Genomic DNA, 7,362 nt, shown 5'->3' on the forward strand with positions numbered 1-7,362 from the left:
TTGTCTGTTCATTGCAAAACTGTCATGCCTACTTCCATATCTGTGCCACCTCATTTTCCCAACATGAATGCTATGTCTACACAGAATATGAATGCACAGTTTGCTAATATGCCAATTGTACCTAATCCTTATTATGCTGCATTTAGTATGCCACAAATGCCATTTAGCATGCCTTACTGGAATAACATGTTTACTAATAGTGTGCCATTCCCTGTTAATCAAAATATGCATGATAATTCTGCTGTAATGAATGGTTTCAAAGGTTCAACTCAAATGACTGAGGATGAATCTGATATCCCCAAGTCAAATGAGATAAAACCTAAGAAACAGAAAAAGAAAGCTAACAAAGCAGGACCCAAGGAAACTTGGGTACCAAAATCAACTTGATTTGATTTTGATGTGTGCAGGAAAACAGAAAGAATCTATGGTACTAGGATAGTGGTTGTTCAAGATACATGACTGGTGATTCTACCCTGCTCACAGAGTTCAAGGAGAGAGTTGGCCCAAGTATTACTTTTGGAGATGACAGCAAGAGTTATACTGTGGGATATGGCTTGATTTCAAAAGACAATGTCATCATTGAGGAGGTTGCCTTAGTGGATGGTCTCAAGCACAATTTGTTGAGTATCAGCCAGCTTTGTGATAAAGGCAATTCAGTAACCTTCAACTCAGAAGCTTGTGTTGTGACTAACAATAGGAACAACAAAGTAGTTCTCACTGTTGTGAGAAAAGGAAATGTGTACCTAGCTGACTTCAACTCATCAAATGCAGAATCTGTTACTTGTCTTCTCAGCAAAGCAAGTCAGGATGAAAGTTGGTTATAGCACAAGAAGCTATCCCATCTAAACTTCAAGACCATGAACGAACTAGTAAAGAAAGAACTAGTTAGAGGCATTCCTCAAGTGGAGTTTTCAAAGGATGGACTGTGTGATGCCTGCCAGAAGGGAAAGCAAATTAAAGCATCATTCAGAAAGAAGCTTGATTCAAAAATTGAAGAACCTTTGCAACTGCTACACATGGATTTGTTTGGACCAGTCAATGTGTTGTCCATCTCAAGGAAAAGATTTGGCCTAGTAATTGTAGATGATTTCTCCAAGTTCTCTTGGACATATTTCCTAAAGTCTAAATATGAGGCTAGTGAAATCATCATCAATCACATAAGGCAAGTCAATAATCATCCTGATTTCAAAGTTAGAAGAATCAGGAGTGACAATGGAATTGAGTTCAAGAATTCTGTCATGAGAGCATTTTATGAAGAAAATGGGATTTTGCATGAGTTTTCAGCAGCAAGAACTCCATAACAAAATGGAGAAGTAGAAAGGAAGAATAAATCACTTATTAAAGCTGCCATAACAATGCTTGAAGAATCTAAATTACCAACATATTTCTGGGCTGAAGTTGTAAATACTGCATGCTACACTCAAAATATTTCTCTGATTAATCAAGCAAAATGCATGACTCCATATCAATTATTCAAGAACAAGAAGCCAACTCTAAATTTTCTTCATGTCTTTGACTGCAAATGTTATATCTTGAGAAATCAAACTGATCAGAATGGGAAGTTTGATGCTAAAGCAGATGAAGGAATTTTTATTGGATATGCTGTTGGTAAAGCATATAGAGTCTACAATCTAAAAACCAACATTGTTGTGGAATCAATACATGTTGTGTTTTATGATAAAAAGATTGAAGGACTGCAAGATGGAGATTACCATGAGAGCCTCAAATTTGACAATGTAGAGATGGGTAGTGATGACAGTGTTGATGAAAGTGATCAAGAAATAGTATCAAAGGATAATGCAGAAAAATCTACTACCAATGAAGCACAAAATTCAACATCTGTCGAGTTGCATAATGCTTCATCCATCGGGAGACAATCTGCCTTATCCATCGGGAGACAACCAGCCTCATCCGTTGGTACTCAAAATTCACCATCCTTCAGGTCATCAAAAGAAGCTGGAAGTCAGAATAGATCACTTACAGAAAGCTCCCCTTTATTAAATCCAAGATCCATTAACTCAGGGGGAGTTTCTAACAATCAAAACTCAATCACACATCAAGACAACAATGAGGCCTCTTCATCTAGAGCTAATCTACCTCAACAAAGGAAATGGACAAAGGATCACCCCTTTGAGCTCATCATTGGTGATGTATCTTCTAGAGTTCAAACAAGGAGAGAAACTCAAGAAGAATGTCTATACAGCAGCTTACTTTCTAAGGAAAAACCAAAGAAGGTAGAAGAAGCGTTGTTGGATCCTGATTGGATTTTAGCTATGCAGGAGGAGCTAAACCAATTTGAGAGGAATAAGGTATGGAAGCTGGTGCCCAAGCCTAATGGAAAGAATCCAATTAACACCAAATAGGTATTCAGAAACAAGATGGATGAAAATGGCATAGTAGTCAGGAACAAAGCTAGATTGGTTGCTAAGGGCTATTGTCAACAAGAAGGAATAGATTTTGATGAAACATTTGCTCTTGTTGCAAGAATTGAAGCCATCAGAATCTTCTTAGTCTATGCAGCCTATGCCAATTTCAAAGTTTATCAAATGGATGTCAAAAGTGCCTTTCTGAATGGAGATTTGGAGGAGGAAGTCTATGTAAGTCAGCCTCCTGGTTTTGAAGATCCAAACTTTCCAGAATATGTTTACTATCTTTTGAAAGCACTTTATGGACTGAAGCAAGCACCTAGAGCCTGGTATGACACTTTGTCAAAGTTTCTTTTAAAGAATCACTTCACTAGAGGTACTGTAGACAAAAAAATTTTCTTTAGAAATTTTAATGGCTCTAGTATACTTGTTCAAATTTATGTAGATGACATTATTTTTTAATCTACAGATGAAAAACTTTGCAAAAAGTTTGCCAAATTGATGCAAAGTAAGTATGAAATGAGTATGATGGGAGAACTAACCTACTTTCTTGGTTTGCAAGTTAAGAAAGTTAGTGATGGAATATTCATTAGTCAAACTAAATACATTTATGATCTTTTAAATAAGTTTGATCTAATGGATTGCACATCTGCAAAAACTCCCATGGCCACTGCAACTAAGCTTGAATTAAACACTAGTGAAAAGTCTGTGGACATTTCAAGTTATAGGGGCATGGTTGGCTCACTTCTGTACGTAACAGCTAGTAGGCCAGATATAATGTTTTCTACATGTTTGTGTGCTAGATTTCAGGCTGATCCTAGAGAATCTCACTTAGTAGCTATTAAGAGAATTTTCAGATTTCTCAAGGGAACACCAAAACTTGGCATTTGGTACCCTAGAGATTCTGGTTTTGATCTAACTGGTTATTCAGATGCAGATTATGCAGGTTGTAGAATTGATAGAAAAAGTACAAAAGGAACCTGTCAATTTCTAGGAAACAAGCTTGTGTCCTGGTTCAGTAAAAAGCAAAATTCAGTTTCTACTTCTACATCTGAAGCTGAATATATTGCTGTTGGTAGTTGCTGTGCACAAATTTTGTGGATGAAAAACAAATTGCTAGACTATGGTCTGCAAGTGGAAAGAATTCCCATTTTCTGTGATAACACAAGTGTAATTGCCATCACTGAAAATCTAGTACAACATTCAAGAACAAAGCACATAGACATTAAGTACCACTTTATAAGGGAACATGTAATGAATGATACTGTGGAACTACATTTTGTTCCAAGTGAAAAGCAGCTTGCAGATATATTTACCAAGCCACTGGATGAATCCACCTTTTCAAGGTTGGTAAGTGAGTTAGGTATGCTAAATTACTCTTAAATCTTTTCAGATAATTTGCAAGTTATAATACAACTAGAAATTTAATTGGGTTTACAGTCTTGGATGAAATTTTGGCTAAGTCAAAATTTACATCTCGACGGATGATCATTATCCATCGAGTTTGATCATCCGTCGGTATACATTTTTTCTTAATAAAATCAATTTCTTTTCTGGAATATTTTATGACTCGGCGGATAACTGATTTATCCTCATCTGTCGAATTGTCTGAAACTTAGCCGTTAATTCCCTGAACTTTATCCATCGAGAATACTTACAGTTTATAAGTATAACACGACGGATAATTGAAGGAATTTTTACAGTTTATTTTTAAACGGCTATTTTGAGCAATTCTTATTGGTTACTTTATTTTAATTTATTATTTTTGGCAATTATTTTCGAGATAGTATAAAAGCTTAATTCAATTCCATTACTTTTCTTTTATCATTCTCAAATCATCTGCTCTAAATTCTCTCTTTCTTAAAAGCAATTATCATCTCTATATCTGCAATTTCCACTCTCTAACAATGGCACCAGTAGTCAAGATCATGTCACAAACTGGATTCATCTATGAGAAGAACAACTTCACGGCTCTAGTAAACAAGGGGATTCAACAGTCTGGTGACTACCACAAAATGATGGATTTTGTGAAGAACTGCAAACTCAACTATGCCATGCTAGAATCACCCACCATCTTCTGTGAGGTTGTTGAAGAAATGTGGTCAACGGCTGTGTACAACTCCACTGATAAGACCATCACACTCACTATCAAAGGTAAAGAATTCTGTTTTAATAGTGATGTTGTTAAAGCATGTTTCAAGATTCCTGATAATACTGTAACTTCACCACACACAGATACTAACATTATTAACATACTTAACTCCATGAACTATGCACTCTCTACTTCTAAATTAAGTGAAATTAGGAGGTTAGGTCTTATAAAGGAATGGAGTTATCTATGTGATATAGTTACTAAGGTATTCTCTGGTAAAATCAGTAATTTGGATTCTGTCAATATCTCCATGCTTTACATGCTAGTCACTGATAAGTACTTTAACTTTAGTGATCTTATTTTGTTTGAGTTGGGGTTTAAGTTAAGAGAGTTAAATAAGAGGGGCAAAAATGTTTACTATGCTAGATTTTTCATGATGTTAGCTAACCACCTCTCTGAGGGAATTGTGCTTGAGAACCCAACTAACAAACTAGATTTTTGGGTTCAAGAGAGAAGAATTATTGCAGATTTGAACAGGGAAAACCATCACAAAGAGGTGCCACTCTTCTATTTCCCTGTAATGGAAGCACCTCAGGTAAGTGAGGTAATGTCATCTGTCTCTACTATTCCAACCTCACAAATTTCTTTCCAATCTAGTGTAGCTATGGCAACTGTGTCAATGACCCAACAGTTGCCTACCCAAGCTGCCAAATCCAAAATTTCTAAATCCAAGTCAACGAAAGCCCCCTCTGGTATCTCTCAAAAGATGCCAGTTGCAAAATCCACCAAATCTAAAGAGGGGAGTGTGAAGGTGGGTAAGGTAGGTGAGGGACAGGGTGAACATCAAAAAACCCTAAGGATAAGGTTAGAGAGGTGAGTATTTCCCAGCCTAGCCACACTGCAGTTTCTCAACAGACTGCAGTGCTTAATAAGGAAATCAGTTCATTGCTAGTTGCATCCTCCCAAAAGGATGTGACTATTGAACAAAGCTCTCAGCCAAGAGCACAGGCCAAAAGGGTAAGGGACACAAGCTCACCCCAAACCTATACAATAAAGAATAAACCAAAAACCCTTGGGGATGCACAGGGTTCACACACTGTGCAAACTGGTGCTAAAGGCACAGTCACTGCACCTTCTCAAAGTCATCTTGACGTGGCTCCAATAAATGTGGAGTCACAGCCAAAATCTTTAGTTATAGAAGCACCCCAAACACCAAATTCTCCCACAAACTCTGTGGATGTAGATATGATCAACACATCAATTCCTGATTCCCCTTCTTTAACTCTGTTGGGGATGCCAAAATCTAGTGCAAGTGAGCATCATCTTTTGGATGATTTGTTGGCTCACTTTCCAATTCTTTCAGGAACTGTTGAGACATCTGTGCCTAAATTTTCATCAATCTGCAAAGAGTCCACAATAGTTTCCACTCCTAACTCATTTATTTCTACTGTCTCAATGGATTTTATTCATCCTTCGAGTAGTGATTGTATCCCGACGGATAAGCTTAACAACAGTTATCCGTCGGATAGTCAAACTGCTAACCCGACAGATATCCCTTATCCGTCGAGTGTCTCTGCACAACTTCAAATTTCATCAATTATTTCAAGTGCAGAAGACTTAGTAGTAGTACAATCACTCCTAGGATTAAGGGAAGAGATTGTTATGAGTGAGAGTCTGGGTTGCTCCCTGGAAAAAGGAGAGGAAAAGAGTGAAAATATGCAATCCAGGTCTTCAGGATTGGAAAAAGAGAGTGTGTGGAGTCCCATCTTAGATGGTGAAGGTGAGGGTGTGAGGGTGGCTAGCCAAGGTGAGACCTTGATGTAACAAAAGAGAGAAAATGAGAGAAAAGCAGGTACTGAAGATATAAGGATGAATGTTATTGTAAGTGAGTTAATGAATGTCCAGGATGCAGACAGGGAGGGACTATCTCAGCATCCTCAAGCTGTTATAGATTCTACCTCCCTTGATGCTGAGACATTTACTCACCCTGTTCCGGCATATCAACTTCTAGCTGAACAGGGCAATGACAATGCAGAAAGGATGCTTACCTTGGTGCACACCACACAGTCAATGCTAAGGGCTAAGGATGCCATCACAGCTTTGCCCTCTACAGCTAGTGATGTTGATTATGAGACTGGTGGTTCAGAAGATTTCTTTGGAGGTGAAGGTAGAGATAGTGAAGAAGAGCCATTGGACATAGGGGGAGAAGTAGGTTCTAGTTCAAGATCAGGCATGCCATCTTGGGCATTTTCAAAGCACTGTAATGAACACTACTTTAAGTCAACCCTGATTCAACTAATAAATCAGACAAATTCTGCTCTTCAAACCACCACAAATGCCAACACAAAAAAGCTCCTTCAAGCACATCTTGCTTCTCTGCAACTGCAACAAATCCAAGGTTTTCAACATGCTCGAGATGTCAACACTATCAAAGGTGATATTGATGAGATGAAAAAGGCCATTTCTGATAAGATGGACTCTAAACTTCCAGAAGCTACAATGCTTGACATTAAGAGACAACTAAGGAAAAATTCTGATCTTGCCACAAAGATAGATGCCTTAGATACAAGAATGACAGCAATGGAAGCATCTCTTACAACAATTCATCTACACCAAGCTCAACAGACATACTTGCTTCAGAAACTGGTGGCTGTACAAACCTCCTCTACTCAACTTACTGATAACAAAAAGGGGGAGAAAGAGAATTCTAGGAGTGAGGGGGAGCAAAAAGTGCTCAATATTGAAGTTAGCAAAGTAATTGTGCCTTCAATTACTTTCACCAAGCCACCATCCAAAGATAGCATTGATTTGATAAATGAAGCAGCAGCCAATTTAGGAGCAGCTGAAAAGGAGCAGTTGAAGCCAATCAACTGGGAGAAGATTGATGAGGACATTCAGAAAAAG

The sequence above is a fragment of the Apium graveolens genome, chromosome 9 (assembly GCF_009905375.1).
Source record: "Apium graveolens cultivar Ventura chromosome 9, ASM990537v1, whole genome shotgun sequence".
NCBI lineage: Eukaryota > Viridiplantae > Streptophyta > Magnoliopsida > Apiales > Apiaceae > Apium > Apium graveolens.